Genomic DNA, 24,014 nt, shown 5'->3' on the forward strand with positions numbered 1-24,014 from the left:
CATATATTTTCTTAAAAAGAGTATTCATTATCTTTGTCATGCTTTTGCAAGTCCCTCAGTACAGTAATATAAGGATTTCATCCAAACATACCATGTCTTCCCATTTTCATCACTGCTATGGAAACTAAAAACTCAAATTATGCTCCTGTTAGCTCTAATGAAAAACTTCATCATCTCTTCTCAGTCCACAGTCCACTTATGGCTAAGCCCTAGGTCACAAAACTGTCTTCCTCTCCATCCTCCCTGATGCTGCTGGGTACAGACGTCTGTTACCACTCATCTGAATAATTGTAAGAATTTTCTAAATGGCCACCCAGGCCATTTTTCATACTGGTGTTATCTGTATAGTAATGATTATCTGACTCTCAAATCCTTTGGAAATTCTCTGTCTTCTAGGTAGCTCCAGAACTGCTTAGCATGGTACCCAAGACTCCTTTCCACTACAGCTTTTCTCACTAGCTACACCTTTTCCCCCGGCAGCCCTATACACTCTGTGTTCCAACTACACAGATGATCTTGTGTTTTCCAAAAGCACCATGATATTTCAAACCACGTTCGTGTAGAATATTCTTCCCTTATCTGCCTGGAAAGTTCCTCTTCACCTTTCAATACACACCTCAACTATCATTTCATCAGTGTAAGTTTTCTGAGATGCCCCCATGTAGTTGCTATTTGCTCCGAGCTCATACAACACTTCATATGTACTGCCCTATTGCACGTAATATGTTGTGTTATTTTAATTTGCATGTCTTTAATTATGAGCAAGACAAGCATATTCCTTGTTCAAATTTTTATCTAAATTCCAGTTAGTTAACATATAGTGTAATACTGGTTTCAGGAGTGAATTTAGTGATTCCTCACTTTCATACAACACACAGTGCTCATCCCAACAAGTGCCCTCCTTAATCTCATCCCCATCACCCAGTTAGCCCATGCCCCCACACAACTCCCCTCCAGCAACTCTCAGTTTGTTTTCTATAGTGAAGAAAGACAAGCATATTTAATATATTCATTCATCATTCTATCTGCACCTCAGATGCTCAAAATTTATTTGTCAAGTGAATGTTGAATAAATGTACTCAAGCCATAACATATTATCATTTAGAGACAATAGATAAAATAGCTTTGGTTCAAGATACAAAATACCCCATATTTGGCAACTATAACGGAACTGATATTTCTTCTGCCTTTTAAAAGATCACGTATCGATAAAATACAAACACATTTTTGTTCTATTTGGCTTCACATTTTTTTTTTACATTTTTATTCTAAAAGAAAATGCAGATATATAAAACCACACAAATAAATGAATATTTTAGTAAATTATCATAAGAAAAATACTCTTGTTTTCATCAACCAGGTCAAGAAATAGAACTTTGCCAGCTTGAGTTTAAGCTTTGCTAAGGTGGTCCATCATGGAGCTAGTTTATTTTAACTTCTAAGGTGTAATAAGATGTGATTTTTCTCAGGGTCCATAATAAATGACACTGGCATTCAGCATTGCTTTCTAGTCTGGTAGCTTGAAAGTTGAACCTCTCCCAGCCCTGTGTTAGCTTCAGTTTTGCTCGGTTCACTGGTCTCCTGAGTCTAACCCTAAACAAAGTAAGCTGAGTAGTCAGCCAGGGCCTCCAGGGAATCCCTATGGTAGTTTCTGGAGCTTTTTTCCTGCATGTTCTCTCCTCTCTCATACTCTGCCCTGAAAATCACATCCATACCTCAGTCTTCACTGAAATCTGATTCTTTGGTTACTCAGCTCAGCATAACTGGTCTTATCTGCTTGGGATTCTTCTCCAGGTGCCAGGTAGTTATGAATTCTGCACAGACCCATCGACTGTATTTTCCTGTAAGAGCACTCCTCCAGACTTCTAGAAATGGACGCGTCTTTGTCATCCTCACACCGATTTCCTGTTGCAGACTTTATCAGGCCTTGTAAGTGGTCTTTCCACTTCTAGTCTAGGTATCCTTAAATTAATTCTCCACATGAGTAATTGATCTAGAATGCAAACACAGGGGCGCCTGGGTGGCTCGGTCAGTTAAGCATCTGCCTTCAGCTCAGGTCATGATCTCAGGGTCCTGGGATTGAGCTCCAGGTTGGGCTCTCTGCTCAACAGGGAGTTTGCCTCTCCTTCTCCCTCCCCCTCTGTGCTCTTTCTCTCTCTGTTAAATAAATAAGTAAAATCTGTAAAAAAATAAAATAAAATAAAATAAAATAAAATACAAATCTAACCATTTTACTGTTCTCTATAAAAATCCTTCAAGTGCTCCTTATTGCCCTAATAATGGAATATGTTAAATGCTAAAGAGCCTCCTACCTCTCAGCGTCTCCTACCTCTTAGCACTTTCAGCCTTGCATTTTATACTGGGAGGTGCTGGGGCTCCTTCTCATTTCCTGTGCACAGCATGCTTTTTCACACTTTGTGTATTTCTCAAGCTGTTTCTTCTGCCCGGTGCGCCCCAGGCCCTCCTCTTTACCTGGCCAACATACTTTACAGTTTAGCACAGACATGATCCATTCTCTGGACACCCAGCCCATAAGTGATCTTCCTCAGTGCTACCACCACACCCTATGATTCCCTCTATGTCTAGAATCAGCGCATTCTCTTCTCTACTAATTGTTACTTGGCAGTATTTTCTTCTGGATTGTGTAATCTTGCCAAGAGCTACTTTGCAAATGTAAAGCTTATTACAGTGTCAGGTCCATGCTGTGTTCTCAGTAGTGGTTCTGAACAATGTGTATGAACAATGTCTATGTTCATAGATATGTCTAGGAACATTAGAAATGTAAGAAAACTAAGGATCGCTAAGTATAACTGTCTTTTTTTACAAATGGGGAATTTGAGGCATATAATAAATCCCGGACTGGAACCAGAATATCCTGGTTCTTAGTCTGATAATATTTCTAGAAATATCATTCTGGGTATGATAGGAAGTTATAAAAAATATTTTCCTGCTGCATTATTTACTTTAAAATATTTTGCCCTCACAGTAAACGTCAAAGTGATCATCGGATTTGATCTGTGCATTCTTTAAATTGCATTCTCTGGTATTTGTAACATTCTATTTTATTCTATATTTTTAAACTCCAAATTATGATTTTGTCCTGAAAGTATTGCCTTGATCTTTGGCCAATCCAATAAGGTGTTGGCTTTTCTTAAGATAATGTACTGTTTGGCGAAGTGGGATGGCTTCTGTATCCTGCACCTCTCACAAGTATTGAAGAGACTGTTTGCCAGACAACATATTTATGCTGTTTTTCCAGGAAAGACACTGAGTTTCAACAGGAGTGTTTCCGTTTATCTTTTTTGAGAAATCAACTATCATCATGGGTTGATCTAGGTCAGGAGTTAGGGTTGAGGGTACCTAGTCAGAGAAAACAGAATCCTAAGAAAATAAACAAATAAATAAAGTTTTCTTTATACTGAGCATGGTAAGTGTGGAATTTCAGCTTTGACTTGACTGTTATGTAACTATAGTGAAAAGCACTACTGAAAGGTTTTTGAAAACCCATCTGAGAAAACGGTACTTCTAAACAAGTCTGAGCTCTTCTGAGCATATCCGATGTTAATGAAGCAATATATCCGCACTTTATTAATTTAACTTCTGGGGAAAAAACCCACCCCAATGAGTTATAACTCAACATTTTATCCTCTAGTTTTCTTGAGGCTTTGGTATCAGAAATGGGTGTACAAAAGAGTCTTCCACCATCTACTACCAAACGGCTGTGGCCTTGCCTGTCTTGGTATCTAGAAGTTCACAGGAAGTACCTTGTAGAACTTGAGCCGGGGGGCAGGGGGGTATATATACTTCTCTGGTAAACTGATAGGTGATGTTTTGAAACTAAATACAATTCAAATAATATTTATATCTTCTCGTTTGGGAGTCTCTGGTTTCGAGCACGAGAAACCAAATCTGACTCCCTATGCAAATGACACAGACTGACAGGTTATGGAGAGCATATGCCCAGACTGTATCAGAGGCAGAAACCAGTGCCTATTGGGAGGGTTGGAAGCAAAAAAAATACAAAAACAGCAGACAACAAGTCTGATCAGGTCACTGACTGTGGGAGAAATACATTCCAACATTTGTTTTGGATTTGGGACACGCATGCAGAATTCAGACTTCCTGGAAAGAATGTTTCGTTCGCTGACTTTAAGCCCTCAACCTGTCCCCAGTGTCCAGAGCAGGAAGAAGAAGCATCTGGCCCTCGGGCTTAATAATGAAATGTTGGCACATAGATTCACCTTCCACTGAGATACCACGTGAGAAGGGAGGGGTGACTCTGGGGAACTATTGAGAAGGAGAAGTAGGTATTGAGCTGTCAAAATATGACAAGTGCTATCTTCTACTTGCTGGCAAGAGAAAAAAGAAAACATTCCTTGTCTCAGAGCTTACAGTCCTGTAGTAATTACAAACAAATAAAAAGTTTGAGGGGAAAAGGTCGCAAATGAAATGGGAGAAGTCCTGGGTGCAGAAGTAGGGGTCCTAACACTGTCAGTGAGAACCACGTTGTGTATCTTCCATCCTGGCTTGTAAGAGGCTGAAGGGGAAACCCTGTGTCAGCTGTGCGTTCCTGCTGCTTCCCTCTACTGCCCTCATCTCTTTCGACTTTCTCACTTCATCTGTGCGCATGCAATGCCGATTCTCATGTATTAGGGTAGAAACAAAAATAAAAGCTTGCGTCGATTGCACACGCACTACTCACCAGGCCTGGAGATGCGGTAGAATGCCCAGGCCCATGTCCTTATTCAGAACTTACGTATGAGAAAAGACTTAGGATGTCGAGTGACTTGTCCAGTGCTAGTGACTGTCAAAGGCTGGATTCTAACATTTTCATAGGAATCCAAAAAACCAAATTCTTAAGAGGGAGAACCACATGTTATAAAATAATAGATATGTAAATACATAGTAAATATTTTCTGACACTTACTACAGAAATAGGACAATCCCAAAAGAATGCCAGTAAAGGATCCAGGTAAAGAATAAACATGTTCGGGGCGCCTGAGTGGCACAGTCGTTAAGCATCTGCCTTCGGCTCAGGGCGTGATCCCAGCGTTCTAGGATCGAGCCCCACATCAGGCTCCTCCACTAGGAGCCTGCTTCTTCCTCTCCCACTCCCCCTGCTTGTGTTCCCTCTCTTGCTGTCTGTCTCTGTCAAATTAATAAAATAAAATCTTTAAAAAAAAAAAAGAATAAACGTGTTCAAGGTTATGGTAACACAGTTGTGGCTTCTGAGACATTTCTCCAGGAGCTATGATGGGAATTTAAAAGCCCAGATGAGAATTGGGAAGACAGGGGGATGCCAGTGCCAGCATCACTGTTTTCCATCTCATCTCTGCGACCACAGAGATGTCACCTAAAATTACTTGAACATTCGGTTCTCATCTACAACATAAAATAATAATATCTCTCTCACAGAGGTTGTTGTAAAACTTAAAGACAATACATGTGAAGTTATTTTATTAACTTCGGGTGTTTCAGAAATGCACGTATGTTTACGTCTTAATGGTGCTACAGGGAGTACTAATGTGTATTATAAGTCTTCCAAGTGTTTCTTCCTGTTTTTCACAGTTTAGAACTGTGATTGTTTAGTTCAGTGACTTAGCAAAAATAAAATAATTCTCCTTGAAATATAGGAATCATTTCACAGCTCCACTTCAGTGCAACTGGGGTTTTCTCTCCAGGCTGTGAAGTTTTGCACCATTTCTTCTGTAATTCACTGCTGACTTGGACAGCAGGCCTATTTTTCAGTGGGAGTTAACAAGTGCCTCTCCCAGAGAAGCATTTACTGGAAGGGGAATCACGTCTCTCACATTTACTCTCCCTGGTAATCTTTTCAGTTAGCTTTGTCTCAACATTTGTGGAGGGTTCTGGGTGCTCTGGGACTATTTCCATTCGCACTTTTGGAAAGATGATTTAAATGCTCTATTTTCAAAACTACAGTTACTGTGGAATTTCTCTGTAGGGACAGAACCTTAGTGAGAAAGAGTTCTGTGATTCATGTGCTTGCACAGTGGATTCGTGGAGCTATAAGGCTATAAACCACCTTGAGAAGGAACAGAAGGATTTCTGTCCACCAAGAAGTCTGGCCTCAGTGAGAATCAAGAATCAGGCTCGCTCTGTCTGTCTGTCTCTCTCTCTCTCTCTATGTCTGTCTTTGTCTCTCAATATGTCTTCTTCCCTCCCTCGTTTCATCCTTTTCTCCCTTCCTTCCTCTTAATAGTTAGATACAAATATGTTCATGTTGAGACATGTCCAAATTCATTCAGCTTTCCCATCATTCCCTGGGGCCTCCAATCTCTCCATATCTCCTGAAGCCATTTGTCTTCAGTCCTACATAGCGAGGTACTAAAGCAGAAAACCAGAAAGTCAACACTTGCCAGAGATTAAAATTATGTACTCACTGCTGAGACTCCCCCCAGCAGGACATTGGGAGGGATGGTGTCTCTAATAACAATGAAAGTGAAAGTTTTGGTGAACACTGTGTGGGCTCAGTCCCAGCTAAAACATTTATTAGCTCTTTCACTTTGATTGAGATAGTTAATTTCTGTGAGCCTCAATTTTTTTAATCTTTAAATGTGAGGAAGTAATAATTGCCAGGGATTTTGTGAGCATAAAACAATGGACAGTGAATTGGATAGTTAGTAGACAAATAGGGAAGGAATGAGTGTTTGAAGTTAACTTCCAAAACTAGTAGGCACTGCCCCTCCCCCTATATCTACCCAGAGATGGAGTTCCCTTTCACAGGATGCTTTTTGTGACCTTTTCTGCTTCACACCTTGTTGAAGTGTTGACAATGAATTCTCCAACCCTGGTATGAAACAGTCACAGTCAAGAGCTGGTTATTTTCCCTCAGCTCCCAGAAGCTTTTCATGCATGCGTGTAAAACTAAGGCTTCTTTCTTGATTCTTGTGGGCACATGTCAACAGGTTGGACCATACTGTTTGTGTCTCTTTGTTGAATTTCAACACCACACGAACAGATCAGCCAGACCGCATATTAATGGTGCAAATTTGATCTAATGTTCTTAATAAAAGGGTACACTCTCTCAGCAGTTCCTTTGAATCTCCCCTACATGACTCTAGCTCAGATCATTTCTTCCACCTTGAAGGCAGTTCTACAAATATTAGATAATTAACAAGTGAAATGCAGAAATAATAATACTGTGGAAGGGGGAACAACTTCCTTCCCTCCTTCTTTCCTCTCTTTCTTCCGTCCTCCCTCTCTGCTTCCCTCCCTACCTCCCTTATTCTTTCCTCTCCTTCCTCTCTCCCTCCCTCCTACCCTCCCTCCTTCCCTTCCTTCTTCCTTCCTTCACCTACAGAGGTTGCTAAAAATCCAGTCACAACTTTGGGCCATTTCATGGAGCTAAAGGAGAAAAAAATGAAGTTTGGCCCACCAAAAGGAAGATGTTGCTTAAGTACCGTAGGCTTTCAGATGGGACTCTTGATGGAGTTAAGATGCTAGGAGTTAGGAATTTAGGAGTGAGAACGAGCCATAAGTAAACCAGCCCCCTCAAAAATTAAACCCCAACTTTAAAGCTCATTTGCTGATTAGATTAAGGTGAACTACTCCTGCCCAAATAGCCTGTGAGAAGCAAGAGTAAATCCTTTCTAGAGAACAATAATATCATTCAGACCTTTAAATTAGTTCTATATGTTTCATACACAATGACCAGCATATAATAAAAACATTAACTGGGCATGCAGAAGGATAAGAATTTATCAAAAATTAAGGAGAAATCAGATAATGGTCAACAGACAACAGATATTCCAGATATTTTATACATTTAATAATACTTAAATATATGTTAATATGTTCAAAAACTGGGGTGCCTGGGTGGCTCAGTTGGTTAAGCATCTGCCTTCAGCTCAGATCATGATCCCAGGGTCCTGACTGTATTAGGCTCCTTGTTCAGCAGGGCGTCTGCTTCTCCTTCCCCCTCTGATTGCAGCTTCCTCTGCTTGTACTCTCTCTCTTTCTCTGTCAAATAAACAAATAAAATCTTTAAAAAAATATGTTCAAAAACTAATGATAAATGGAAAATTTCAACAGCTCACTAGAAAATATAAAAAATTAAATGTAAAGTACAATATTTGAAGTGTTCATTAGAAAAAAAATAACAGCACAGTAGGTAAACTGAAGAAGCAGTCAAAGCAATCAGCATCAAGCTGAATACAGTAAAAACTCTTGAAAACTAAACACAGAAAAGCTTAAAGGCAACCAAAAGTGGGTGTGGGGGGGTGTCACCCTCAAAGGAACAACATTAAGGTTTATGAGTAACTTCACCGTAGAAATAATGAAAACCAGAAGTCAATGTAAGGAATCTTCAAGGTGCTGAAAGAAAATAGTTGCTAATCTAGAATTGTATGGCCTTCAGAAAGGAAGAGAAATAAAAACTTTTTAGACATAGGCACACAGGGGAGTCATCACCAGCAGGCACACACTGAAGTATTAACGGGTGTCTTTCTGGCACAAGAAAAATGCTCTTAAGTGGAAGGAAGAAATGAACAATGAAAAAGGTGACTACGTGGCAAATCTAAATAAATATTGACTCTAATATCTTATGAAACTTAAAATAGAAAGTATTAAAATAGACCAGTTTAAAAAAAATAGGTGAAAGAGATTCAAAGCACTAAGCTCTGCATTTTCTAGGAAATAGTCAAAGTTCTAGTTTAAATGAAATCTTAATAACTAAAGATGTATATTATAGTTTTTAGAGTTATCACTAAGAAAAAAGAGTAAAAAGCATTCAACTGTCAAACCAACAGAGATGGAAATGGAATAATAAAAATAGTCAATCCCTTCAAAAGAAGATATAAAGGAGGAAAAGGGGGTATAAAGAATTCATAAAAATATGGAATATTATATATAAAGCACATTATAATATATAAGGAATAGAAAGGAAAAGTTAGATCATAGATATAAATCCAGTATGCCTGTATTATAAATGTAAATGTACTAAATATTTCAGTTAAAAATTCAATGCTGTAAGATTGAGTTTCAAAGACCAGAACCTGCTATTGCTGCTTACATGAAACACAGTTGAAATGAAATGAAATGAAATGAAATGAAATGAAATGAAATAATGAAATGAAATGAAATGAAATGAAATGAAATGAAAGAAAAGGGAAGGGAAGGGAAGGAAAGGAAAGGAAGAAAGAAAGGGAAAAATCATTCAAATAGTAACCAAAATCTAATATTGCTACACTATTACCCGACAAATTACACTTCCATGCAAGAAGCATTGAAGATAAAGAAGGATGTTTCATAGTAATAAAAGGACCAATCTATCAGAAAATATAAAACTTAAAAATGTGTGTGCAAATAATAACATGGCCTAAAATATGAGCAAAATTAAATTTGACAGAACTAGAAGAAAAAATAGTCTGAAAATAAAAATAAATTTTTTTTAGAAAAGTTTATTTATTTATTTATGAGAGAAAGAGAGCATGAGTGGAGGAGGGGGGCAGAGGGAGAAGCAGATTCCCTGCTGAGCAGAGATCTCGATGTAGGCCTCCATCCCAGGACCTTGAGATCATGACGCTTAACTGACTGAGCCACCTAGGTGCCCCTCAAAAATAATAAATTTCAATGACATACTGTGGTAAGACTTTAAAATGTCAAAACCGAAGAGAACACATATTTTAAAAAGCCAGAACATAAAGATAGATCACCTGCAGAATACCAATTAAGCTGACACATGACTAATAATAACAGTGGAAGCCAGAAAATGGAGGAATAACACTATCAAAGAACTGAGAGAAAACAATTGCCAGCCTAGGATTCTATATCCAACAAATAATCTTTTGAAAACAGAGGTAAAATCAAGACATCATTAGATAAGGAAAGGCAAGAGAGTGCCTCATCAGAGAATTTCATGAAAGGAATTTCTAAAGGATATATCTTGGAAGTAGAAAAATATCCCAGAAGGAACTTCTGAGGTACAGAAGTCTGAAAAAAGAAATTGGTAAATAGGTAAGTTAACTTACTGAATGTTGTCACTTTTAATAATGATAACAACATGAACATCAGTATATAATAATGATAGATACACTGGGGCACCTGGGTGGTGCAGTCAGTGAAGCATCCAGTGCTTGATTTCAGCTCACGCCGTGCTCTCAGGGTCATGAGATCAAGCCCTGCATCCAGCTCTGCCCTTCCCCACCATGCACTCGCTCTCAAATAAACAAATAAATCTTTAAATAATAATAATACTAACCACACCATAGAGATAAAATAGTAGAATTTAAATTCTTGTTCGAGTGCAATGAAAAGTCCTGATATTTTTATATTGTTCAGCATCGGGGGAGAGTTAAGATCTTCATTAACTTCAGGCTTTTAAGAATATGCATGATAAAATCATGTAACTACATAAATTCTAAATTGGAGGGGGTAGGATGAAAAAATAACAAATAAATAAAAATAATTTTTAAAATGCATACAAAGGAGACAAATGAGAGAGAATCAGCAAGGGGACAAAAATGGCAGAGCAAGATGTTGAAGTAAGTCTAAATAATACCAATCCCCATAAATTCAAATGGGTTAAACTGGCAAGTTAAATTACTGGGATAGATTTAAAACAGAAACCAGTGTAGGTATACACTGTTTTAAGAGACACACAGCGGATTCTTCTGTGGGCATGCTACTAACCTGGGCTCCCTTTAGTTCACTTGGAGGAAACTGGCTCAATGCGGGGGAATCCACTGTTGGAATAAGCTACAGTGAAGAAAATGGAGAAGGGAAGAAATCCTCAAGGAGCTTCCTTTTGCAGAGATGTGCACGCAGCCGGCCTTCTGAGCTCACTGAAAGCAATTTCCACCACCCTGGTCTCACACAGCTCACTCTTTGCACCCCTCCCGAATGGCCAGACTTCATAAAATGCCCCAAGGGAGCCTTTAATTTTTTTCAACTATCTAAACTCAGACCCGCCTGGAATCCAACTCAGAACAGAATCCATTAACAGGAGAGTGTTTCCGTGGCTTTCAAAATGTGCTTCTAGTTTATCAGTTGTTCCATGTCTATTGGTGAATTCGAAAGTGAGTCCTCTGTGAGTGATCACGTGGTCTGTGGGCCATATATGGGGCAGGGAAAGAGGGGGGTGTCTCAGGTGTGCTAAAAAGGTTTAAACTGCATGTGGAAAACGAGAATTCTATTTTTTTTTTTAAGTGATGAAACCACTCTCTACTAGGTGATAAAATAGAAAGGTACTCATCCATGAAATAGAAATAGCTGAAGTCTGCTGCTTCTGACATTTCATTTCTGTTTCTGGAGATAAATGTTCGTTACCACAAAATCACAGATGAGGAGGTGGGCCTGGCCTTTTAAGATTTGGAGAGTAACTTAACCTTATCACAGATACCTCAAGTGAGACACCTTTTTCTGCACACTTCTTCCTCAGGCCAGAATTGACCCCCGCCCTTCAGTGGGTGGAAAAACCAGAAACAACCAGTAATCCAATATCTTTATCTCCCCAGAAATGTATTTTCTTCCTCATACAGAATCGACCTTCTAGCTTCCAAATGTAGAGGTCAATAAGGAAATAATCTTAGAATTTCTTAGAAACTGTAGAAAAAGTCAGGGTGATGCATTTAGTACTAGGGTATGCCAAGGTCAAATCCTCATAACCGACTCTAGAGGACTGCAGGCTCTACGGGGTCCTGGCCACAAGGCTCTCTCTCCCCAGCTTTCCCTAATCCCCACATATTCAACCAAAATCACGTATCAGTTGAGCCCCCCAATCTAATACATAAGACCAAATCCATATCTTCTACTCTGTCCTTGACCTTGATCATAAACCTGGAAGCTGAGTGCTACCTTATTCAACACCCACCTTATAGCAGGTATGGTGAGTGGCCCCACTCTTGCTTTCCTGGGCCCACAGGTTCTTGATTAACTTGCCTCAGAGAATAGCTTATACTGTAGCCCCCAAATCCTTGTCAGCTCTTCTCCAAACCAGGAATTGAACGCTATTTGAATTGGCTTGGAATTGAAACGCTAATTCAAAGGCTGGGATCAAACTGCCTGTGAACAGATGTAGCTCTCACCATGTGTCCAGATTTCACTGTGAGTGGGTGTCTCTCATTTCTCCAGGTGACCTCTGAGTTTGACTGTTACCCTCAATCCACTGGCAGCATCTGGAGACATTGAGTCCAGATGGGGTTTAGCAGTTATTACTCTACCTAGGACCGTACTGGTATCCCCTCCACCACCAAAATCAGGGGGCAATTCTCAATAAAATCCCAGATCCTCAGCCTCTCTTCTCTCTGCCACTGCAATTAACTGGTTAGTGATCCCTGGATAAAAACTCAGCATAGATATCCCTAGCCCGATTTCATAGGGTTTAAATGAGTCTTACTTCTGTTAATTTTTATTGATGATTTTTATTGATGTCAAGCCAATAATTGATTAAATTTTTTACCTAAGTGATATCTACTTTGGTCATAATGAGATTTTGATTTTGAAAAATACATGTAAAATATCCTTATTTTCAGGTAGATATTTACTGAATATCATTTTGGCATTATGAGAGAGACTGTGTCCTTGGCCTAAATTTTTCTCTTAGTTACGTTAGACACTCCTGAGATACCTTTAACTTTTACTTCACAGGAAATTCCCAAAAACATATGTCACAGGCAGAAATGATTTTATGCAGTTTGGTTTCTCTAAACAAAGTGAGATATCGATATAAACTTTTTGCTCCGATGATTTTAAGACACTGGATAGAGAACAGAATTTTGACGTAAACAGAAAGGAAATTGATTTTCGCCCAGATCTCTGCAATATGGTTATTAGGAATAAATTAAACACCTAAGGAAATGTGTTCCCCGCCTCCATCTGCTTCTCCTCATTAGTAGTGTCAGAATTATGCAGAGGATTGTCACAGGGGAAGCTGCTTGGTCTTCACTCAGCTCACGTTCCCCTCACATCCACTCCCTGCCCAGCATCGCAGGGGCTGAGGAAAGGCAGGGGGAGCAGGATAAGACACTGGAGAGTTAGAGAGCTTGGCTTTCAGCACAGACTCCTTTTCTGTGGCCGCTACCGGCCCACTGTCCTGTGAGGGCTGCCCCTCCCGAGCCTGGGCATTTGTGTTTTCCCCTAAGGCAAGCACACAGTTAACGCTTATTCCAGGGAAGACTTTCCTGGTAATGACTGAGGAGAGAACAAGCAAACAAAACAGAAAGAAAGAGAGAGAGAGAAAGGAAGGAAGGAAGGAAGGAAGGAAGGAAGGAAGGAAGGAAGGAAGGAAGGAAGGAAAGAAGAAGGAGGGAGGGAGGAAGATACGAAAAATAAAATAAATTTACTGATGTCCTGATGTCTTTAAAATTTTCGGTATTTTACATTGGTTTTGCTGATATATATATGTGCATATATATATATTTTTTTTTTAATCTGAAAAACTAGCTGAAGATTCTTAAATATAGTACATTGAAGAATTTTGAATTTCCCTGTATCTGGCAAATAACAGCATTCTTGTCTCTTCCCAACCTTTAGTCCCTTTTCTTTCTTTCTTTTGCACAGTAGGTGGTTATAACCTCTCAAACTGTGTTGAATAGCTTCAGTGAAGGTGGACATAGAGTTTCCATAGCTTTAATCGAAATGCTTCTAAAGTTTTTTCATCAAGTATAATTTTTGTGAGCATTTTTGCTACAGAGCCTTTATCTGGAATAGAAATATCTATTTTTGTTCAAATGAGAGAATTTTTAAAATACAAAACCTTTCTTTTTCTTTCTTTCTTTCTTTCTTTTTTTTTTTTTTTTTTGAGAGAGAGAGTGAGCGGTGAGGCAGGGGGGAGCAGAGGGAGAGAGAGAGAGAGAGAGAATCCTAAGCAGGTTACATGCCCAGCACGGAACCTGAAACAGAGCTTGATCTCACGACCCTGAGATCACAACCTGAGCTGAAATCAAGAGTTGGACACCTAACCAACTGAGCCATCCAGGCACCCCCCAAAATATAAATTATTTCTGAAATAATTTTCCCACATATTGAAATAAGCAATTCTTTTGTTCTTTTTTTTTTAAATATTCTGATACTGGATAATCTTTGTATTTCTGTGATACATTTGATCTTTCTGTCAACTTACACACATTTTATATTTATATACTTACAAATGATTGGCTGATAATTTTCCTTCTTCCTATTGCCTTACCAGGTGTTGATAGAAAGCTCATATAAAACACTTATCTAGTCTCAGGCTGAGAAAAAGTATATAAGTGACAGAGTATTCTGTGAAGATTCAGTAACATTGCCTCATAAAACAGGCCTCATTGCTTTTAAGTGAGAGATATTTTTCTATTGTTTCAGTTTATTCAGTGTTTACAGGCCAATCTGTATTGTCTACTTCTTTTTAGGTCATCTCTGAGAACTTAAAATGTTCAACAGAATTGTTCATTTTATCATTTATTATTTTATAATTTTAAATCTCAAATTTATAACAATATTCTTCTTATTAATTATTGCTACTTTCCCTTTTTTCTAAATCAATTTTGACACACCTTTGTTTCCTTTTTAAGATCCAGCATTTTCTGTTTCGTACATCACTTCTATATTTTCTGCTGACTTTCTGCTTTTATCTGTATTAATGTCTCTCTTCTATTTCCTATTTATCTTGCTGCTTTTGTTTTTATTTCACGTCATTTCTGTATTCTTTAAGAATGATCTTTTTTTGCAACTATTGACTTAGAAATTATTCGTTTGTTGATGTATTTCCATCATGCGGTTTATATGCTTTAAGATTTCAACGTCAGCTTTAAGGAGTCCACAATTAATAGTTCTACTTCATCCCCAGTAGTATAAGGAACTTAGGTTACCCACCTCTATTGTACAAGCAACAAATGGTGCTCACAAACCAGTGACCCACATGCAAAAGAATGAATGTTTTCCCCTACTTCATCCACACACAAAAATTAACTCGAAATGGACCATAGACTTAAATTTAAGGGCTAAGACAGTAGATTTCCTAAAAGAAAATAAAGGAGTAAGTCTTGATGACCTATGGTTAGGCAATAGTTCTTTAGATAAGGACACTCAAATCATTAGAGAGACAAGAAAAATACATAAATTGGATGTTACCAAAATTGAAAACTTTTGTCTTTCAAAGACATAAGAAAATGAAAAGATAGCTCACAGAATGAGAGAAAATATTTGCAAGTCGTATGTTTGACAAGGAGCTTATAAACAAACATTTAAAAACTATTATAAATTAATAATAAAAAGGTAACCCAATTCAAATATGGGCAAATCATTTGAATAGACATTTCTCCAAGGAAGGTATACAAATGGCCAATATGTACATGAAAACATGTTCAACATTATTATTCTTCATTATTCATTACCTGTCATGTAAAGGGAAATCAAACCCACAATAAAATATTACTTCACACTCACTAGATTGGCTATAATAAAAATATACGTGTAAGAGCTATGATGTGGAAAAATTGGAACCCTTATCCATTGCTAATGGGAATGTGAGAGGATTCTTTGGAAAAGCATAAGGTTGTTCCTCAAAATGTTAAACATAGAAGGAACATATGACCTGGCATTTCCACTCCTAAATATATACCCCAGGGAATGGAAAACATATATCCACACAAAAACTTGTTCATGAATTTTCATAGCAGTATTATTTATAATAGCCAAAAAGTGGAAACAACCCAAATGACCATTGATTTATGAACTGATAAATTAAATGTATAGTATCAGTACAACGGAATACAATTTGGTAGTAAAAAATGAAGTACTGATACATGCTACAATGTGGATGAATCTGGAAAACATAATATTGAGTGGAAGAAGGCAGTTATAAAAGACCACACGTTGTATAATTCTACTTACATACGATATTCAGAATGGACAAGTCATAGAGATGGAAAGTAGAATAGTGGCTGTCTGGGGCTGTTGGAGGGGTATCAGGAATGAGAAATTGTTACTAATGGGTGTGAGTTTCTTTTAAGGCTGATTGAAATGAGATCAGGGTGATGGATGCATAACTCTGTGAAAACACTAAAAAAACACTGAACTATATACTTTAAATGAGTGACTTTTGTGAAATGTGGATTATATATCAATAATGAGCTGTTTAAAAACAGAATTTCTTGGGGTACCTGGGTGGATCAGTCGGTTAAGCATCTGACTCTTGGTTTCGGCTCAGGTCATGATCTCAGGGTCCTGAGACTGAGCCCCCGCCTCGGGCTCCACACTCAGTGGGGAGTCTGCTTGAGATTCTCTCCCTCTGCCCCTGCCCCCCCTCGAATAAATAAATTAATCTTAAAAAAAAAGGGGGGTTTCTTTAGGGTATTGGTGTCTTTTATGTCTCATAGGCGACAGTTGTCGTGAAGCTCATCAGGGAGGTACAGTGCTGCTTCTCCCTGACAAACTACCTAAAGCATGTCTTGGTTTCCTAGTGGCCACTAGGACTGAATGCCTTTGTTTTTCTGGAAGGTCTATTTGAGAGTGGTAGCTTCGGATTTCTGACAGATACTGCTACACATTTCCACTATCAGTTCTGACAATCTGATTTCCTTATGGGATAGATAAATGACAGATTCACTAAGGGAACTCTTGTGAGTTGTCACTATGAATTAATGTGTAGACAGAAGCCAGAGTGCTCAGCCAAGACCAGGAATGGGCACTCATCATATAGTGGTGGGTTATGGATCCAATTTGTTGAAATTTATATGACAATTTATGTATGCATATATTTGTGCACATTGGCAATATACGTGAGGTAAAGCACGAGGCTACATTTATGCAGGAATGAGATGACCTGTGGGTAGCTGGTCTTGCTGCAAATGTGTAAATATTGAGAATATGAATACATTTTAAGGCCCATTTGGGAAGAAAGGAAATCACTTACAAATCAGCCAACAACTTTTTTTTTTTTTTTATCAGACATAACCATAACTTTCTCAAGTGCAGGAATAGACTTTGTTATCGAATCTAAAATAGTTAATTTACAGGCAGACTTTAGTCCAGGACAGGCATTGCTATGGGCTTTTTAAAATCAGTGGAGCTGCAAATAAAATGCATGATATTATCGAGTTTGTGCAGAAAAATGGGTAGTTTCTTTTTATTGGTGATTTAAGTGTATGGCTTTCACCAGCTACACATGCTGAATACGGAAGGAAGGACCGGAATCTGAGTAAGCCCATGCTTTCTCAGTCCACCTGTCAGGGCCATTGCTAGGGAGAGTGTACTTCATTGTGCCTCGAGACAGGAGTGGCCTAACAGTGCATCCTGAGTGTGAGACTCACCTTCCTGTTGAGATTGCAGAGCACCCACCAGCCTCCCCAGAGAGTTGAGCTACCGTGAGCGAAAGCCTGGCAGCTGTTCTGCTGCTTCTCAGAGATTCCCTGCCTCCCTATTCCCATGAATACATGAAAACACCACCAATTAATTACTTCTGGTTGGGAATTACTTCTGTTTCTGGCTATACTCCAACATCAGATGGCAGAGAAGCCCTTTTTTACTTCAGTGCTTTTGAACTCACTTATTTCCAACCAACTCCACTGTGCTAGGAATTTCATGCATGCAAAAGGTAGGTAATACTGGTTCATGGACTCAATGTAGTGTGAGAACCTAGAGTCAAAGGGATGAAGTTGGGGAGAGGTAAAAGAAGGAAGAGAGGGAGGAAGGGATGGAGAGAGAGAGGGAGGGAAAATGGCATTCATGTTCCCGGCTGTTCTCAGTCTTCACTTGCAATACAGCAACACCAGGCATCAGTAGAAATTTTGCATGAACTCAGTCCTGGTTCCTTTCCAGAGGAACAAGTGGAGCAAGATTTCCAAAATAATTCAGCATGATATCATTAACCTTAACGATGTCAAGAGACTTGAGAAAGGTCAAGAGCTTTGGTGTGAAAGAGTCCTAGGTTTGAATCCAGGCTGTGCATCTTACAAATTCAGTGCCTTTGGACAAACCCTTTATTAACCTCCCAGACTTGGTTTCATTATCTGTAAAATGGGGCTAACAGTACTTACCTCATAGGATTAGAATCACAGTGACAACTTAAATCGAGCAGTCAGAAAACATCAGGCACGTAGGTGCTCAATAAAGCAACTCTGATTATTGAGAAGGCGAGACATGCACCTACAGTGGAGTAAGGACATCCCTCCCAACTTCCAACTAAAATAAGAACAAGGACAGAGAAAAGAAACTAAAGGAAATGACAGAGACACTTAGGATGGACTGACCACCTAATGTCAGAAATGAAAGAAATTTCTACAAACTCTAATGGGTTTAGAACTAAACAGAGAAACATGTACCTGAGCTCCATTTTGTAAAATGGAGATTACCTACAGAAAGGCACTTTTACTTCTCCCATTATCCACCCCAAACTCAAAGACTCTCCAGTGTTTGAACCAATCCAGAAGCTGGGCAGCTTTCCATCTACTGCTTGGGTGCTGGTCCGCGGGAGAACACCATCTGCTGTCATTCATACACCTCTACACAGCGTCACCTAGAAGGGGGCTCATTCCCACACAGCCCATTCTAGCCTCCACAAGGAAAACACTGGAAAGAGCTCACTAAGAATAATAATTCCCCCCATCCCACCCAGCATGATCCAGTAACTCAGAGGACAGGGCACCAGGCACTGGGGATGGGGAGGGCTATCAGCTCCACAGAATACGGCACACCAAGCAAATGCTGACAGGAGCTGAGCACTGGAGACCGAGGGACCACAGGCACCAAGAGCAGACATGAGGGAAAGACTCAAACGGCATACAAGTGGGCGGAAGCAGGCCAGAGTCCAGCCACTCCTCCCATTTGTTGACAAATACCGCAGATGACAGTTCTCTGAATCACTGGCTAGGAACAAATTGAAGGGGGGGGAGGAGAAGTCGAGGACAAAAATACTGCAATGCAGGAGAAAGAAAGACATCTGGAAAATTCTGAGAAGGGCATATGTCTGAATGCGATTTAATTCTAATTGCAAAAGAAATTCAGAAAACTGGAAAAAGAATAATGAAGAAAAAGAAATAAAAGGCCTTATAAAATAATACTATGAAAGAAAGAACAGGTTATAAGCCACTATACGGACAGGTAGGGCTCTTGTTTTATTTATTTATTTATTTATTTATTTATTTATTTATTTATTTATTTAGGCCAGTGCTTAGCGCAATGCCAGGCACGTAGTCGCCACATAATAAATATAAATGACATTCACCGAACAGTAACTGCATTTACCTCAGGGTGGTAACTTACCAGTGATATTCATTTCCTTCCTATCGTTTTACTGCGTTTTCTATAATCTCTACAACCAACATGACATGCTTTTGAAATAAGGAGAAAAATGCATGTGAATTCTGTGACTTCCTCACTGCTGTTATCCCATGTGAACATGGATGCTGGATCGCCTCCCGGGAAAATTACTCTAGTAGTGCTACGATGAGGGCGCCAGCACATCTTCAAGCACATCTGGTAAATCGGGCAGGAATAGCCCAGTGCAATGAAATTTCAAGAAAGAATGTGGATCCTTATGGAGAGAATCTGCCTGGAGGGAAGGAGAAATCTGCCGTGCTGAACCAGGCTTAGGAACAGAGCCTGAGGATCAGAGGGGAGACATAGTCCAGCATGGTGAGTGCTGCCTGAGACATTCCAGCTGCTTGAACCAACATGTGTGGCCATGGAACTTGTCTAGGAGATCATCAGAACCTAAATGAGGGCCATTGCCCTGGTAGTGACAGTAGCTGCGTTGGTGGCCACTGCCCCTCCAGTGCTGATTGGCGAGGAAACAACTGGGTAAAGATGCTGCATAGGACAGTCAGCCAGAGATGAGACTAGTCCAAGACAGGGGCAGGCTGGTGGTCCGGAGTGGGAAGGTACTGGCAAATGAAGATGGGTAGAGGGAAATCAGCCAAGTCTAGCAGCAGCAGTGGGATGTGAGTAGTGTCAAGAGGGAGAAGCAGCAGCTCAGAGGCAACTATGGGGACCTCACAGCATTGAAGGCAGTGGTTTGATGGGGTGGGAAGGAGTAGACAAGTTCTAGTAGCAACATGGGCACTGGTCCAGATGCTGAGCAAACAGACTAACTTAATTTGTGAGAGAACATAACACCCCTGAGGATGCCCTGGAGGGATACACTTGCACCCTGAGCATTGAAATTACAGAGCAGTCGATTCTGGCTCTGAACAATTGCAATTGTGAGAGAGCTGTCCAGAGATGTGGGGATGCATCTTAGAAAATTACTATAGTCCAAACTTGTGCTCAATGTTGAAAGATCAAAGAAATCTCTTGTTCTCAAGGGCCTCACAACTTAGTGAGAGAGACAGATGCACATCGAGGAATAAATGCAACCAAAGAGGGGTGTCTGGGTGGCTCTGTTGGTTGAGCTTCGGACTCTTGATTTTGGCTCAGGTCATGATCTCAAGGTTGTGGGATTGAGCCGCCCATCAAGCCCCACCCCCAGTCAAGCCTCCCCTCCATCAACCCCCCTCCAGGTGAGCCCCCCCAATCAAGCCCCATGTGGAGCCTCCCATGGAGCCCCACCTCAGACTCTGTGCTTGGTTTCCAGTCTGCTCTTGTCTCTCCCTACCCCCCATCCCACTCGCACTCGTGCAAACTCCCTCTCTAAAATAAATAATAAAATCTTTTTTAAAAATGCGATCAAGGGGGGCGCCTGGGTGGCACAGCGGTTAAAGCGTCTGCCTTCGGCTCAGGGCGTGATCCCAGTGTTCTGGGATCGAGCCCCACATCAGGCTCCTCCACTATGAGCCTGCTTCTTCCTCTCCCACTCCCCCTGCTTGTGTTCCCTCTCTCGCTGGCTATCTCTATCTCTGTCAAATAAATAAATAAAATCTTAAAAAAAAAAATGCGATCAAGGATTACAGCCATTAGGATGAGAGTGTATGCTGGATGCACTGGAGCCACAAAGGAGAGGGCCATCAAATCTACCAGCGGGATACAAGCATCAGATGGTACCATTGTTTGAATGTCCCCAAATAAGATTTCTTTCCACCCAGTGAACTACATTTTTAGATTTTATTTTTATAGAAGTAATGCTTGTACTTAAGACTCTTTCCCCAATAGGCCATTGCATTCTGTTAGTTTGGAAATTTTCTCTAGACACAACTCATAAATGCATGGGGAGAATATGAGATGTGAGTACATTAGGAGGCAGCTAGAACACATTATTTGTTTAAAATAAGCTACTCGCATTTCAATCCTTGTCAAGCAATCCTTGTCTCAGGCTTTAAGCTCACACACATGTTCTTCCCTGAAAGGAATGGCAGGGGCATTTATTCAGGCATCCTGGAAGGAAGAAATGACCCCCCACTCACCTGCCAGATGTCCGGGTTAGCCAACATGAACTTGGGTTATGAACTAGGAGGATTAGGGAGCCCTTTTCCTGCCATTAGAAATGTGAGGTAAAGGAGAAAGGTGATCAGATTCTTAAACTCACATTCAGATAAAGTTCAAGTTAATGAGGAATACTGAAATATATTTTTAAAAAAGAAAATCATGACTCTCATATAAATATAGATTTATGTCAAAAATTTCCCTTAACTCAATTCAGGAGGGAACCAATAGGGTGTTAGAACCAGTTCAAAGGAGAATTCAAAGCTAAATTGATATGTATCTCAACCCCCCAAGGAGGTGTTGGGATATCAGTTGTCCTCTCCGCTGGACAAACTGTGTTTGCATATCTATGAGAGAGAATCATCTACATTGCTACCAGTTTTTATCTCTAAGTTACAGCTCTAAGACAAAGAAAGCCATGAGGACTCAGTAAAATCAGGGAAGCCAGAAGGCGTCCTACACAATCTCCACTTTCCATTAAGTTCACTCAGTGATTTTGTTGGTTCATTCCAAATTCTTTCACAGATTACTGCCCCCCCCCCACCCCTAGGGATTACTGCCAGACACCTCGAGCCAGCTGTAGGTCACTGCCCTCATGGCCGGGATCATCTCTGCCTCCTCACCAGAGTCACCAGCAACATATCCTTGCTCCTCCCACTCCCTCACTTTCAGGCTGCAGCTCTTCTCTCAATGCGACCTCAGAAATAAATCATTTGTGTCTGTGTCCTCGTGCCCCACCTCCCCACAGACCTCCAGACACTCGTTAACTTACACCATTAACTATGTATGAGTTCCAGTTGATTACAAGCACGTGTGGAACAATGTTGGACATAAATAAATACAGAGATCGATAGGACAGCCATGTTTGGCATATAAACCTGCCCCCTCCTATACCTGCGGTTATCTTTATGTGTAGTCCCTTGGACTAGAAATCTCATGCAGCGTATTTAGTGGTTCCTTGTCTGTGCTCCAAGAGTAGTTAATTTGTTTTAGATTTGTTCTGGATTTAGTGTTGCAGACACATGTCTTCCTGCACTGTTAAAGGTGCTCCTTCAAACAAGGGTCATGTTTTTATCATCTTCATGCTTCTCCCATCCTCACTCAGTTATTAGCAAAAGGTCAGACAACTCAATTGAATTATAAAAGAATTTATTGTACACCATCAAATAAGACCTGGAGAGTTCAACTGAAATAAACCGCTATTACAGTGACAAACAGAGTAGGAGCTGAGCTGAGGTTGGGAACAAACAAAAGATCAGGGTTCAAGGATCCCTGAAATGTCAGAGAGTATCAGGGAGCAAATAATTTTTAACCCATTCAGTGGTTCTTCTGTTTCCAACAGGACAGGCTCATCTCATGACAACAAGGCCTCCCACCATGGGGCCACCGTGCACCTCTATGATCTCAGTTCTTTTTCACTCATGACCCCAGGTTTACACAGATTTTCCAGACATGGCATGCCATTTCAAAACCATGCCTTTGCACATTCTGTCTGAAACGTTCACTTGACTTTGAGGGCTAAAAATCAAATGGCATCTCCTTCGTGAAACTTTTCATGGCTTCCCTTAAGGCAATTGGCACTCTCACCCCTCTTCCCCCACCCATCTCCCTACCTATAAATCAAATTCGGTGAAACCCATAAGGGCTCCAGAGTTACTCGTCCAGCTATTACAATGCCTTCTTCCTCCAGCCAGACAGGGAGCACTGACATTTCGCATTTTTCAAGTGGGCTCATACCTTCCCCGTCGTACTTCTTCTCTTCGGAGGGAGCTGCACCAGTCTGGCCCTCCCAGTCAGTCTACTTTCCTTGGATCACTCATCCTTTGGAAGAGGAATGGTTTTTCTCAGCTGCCAATGTAGTAAAAGGGGCCCCCTCCCCAAGACATTTCTTCCTTCATGGAAGCTTGTCCAGAGCACAGAAACATCATCGTCACACAGTCTGTTTCTAAAACTGTTAAGTGAAGCAAAACACGTTACTTTGCTGAGGTTTTCTCCTTACCTAGACCACCCTCCATCACAGTTCACAAGACTGCCACACAATTCCCACCGTCTGAAAGGCACTTCACAATGTCCTCGAGGACTTCAGTCAGCTTACTTCATTTACCTCTTTCATTTTCCAGAGTAATTGGAATGAGTCAGTCTCTCCTGCTGCCTCCCAATTGCCAAGCATCCTCTTTGAGAGAGACAAAGGCAGGTACTCTTTAGGACTTTTTATGTATTTGTAATCAGGGCCAGAAAGGAAAGCTTAGATTTGACATTTCCATTTTCAATTTTGAGTCATTTTGCTCTTGTTAACTCAGAAGAGACTTAGTTTCATCAGGTCACTTTGACAGTCTCAGTCCTTTTTATGTCACACAGGATTGATTCTCAACTCTTGTCCTACTTTAGCCCAATTTTCTTTCTCATAGTACCCCCCCCCACACACACACGCACAGTAATATGAACTTCCTACTTCATCAGTCTTGTGCGTTCACTGTTGCCAAAAGAACTCCCCAATTCTTCCATCTCTACTTTCTCTGATGTGGTTCCCCTGGGTATATCATTGCTCTTCTGCTAATCCAAGTCTGCCCTTCAGAGGCCAGTTCAGCTCCTCCTGCTTCCAAGCAGACGTACATCCTGCATTGTAAGATAAAGAAAATTAATGAAATAGATGAGTAACTCATTTTTTTAATTTGCAAATACTGCCTTCTGGCTTATCTGGTTTTATTGGTTGCTAATAT

This window comes from Ursus americanus, chromosome 7 (assembly GCF_024610735.1).
Source record: "Ursus americanus isolate L20-20 chromosome 7, mUrsAme1.1.p, whole genome shotgun sequence".
Lineage (NCBI taxonomy): Eukaryota > Metazoa > Chordata > Mammalia > Carnivora > Ursidae > Ursus > Ursus americanus.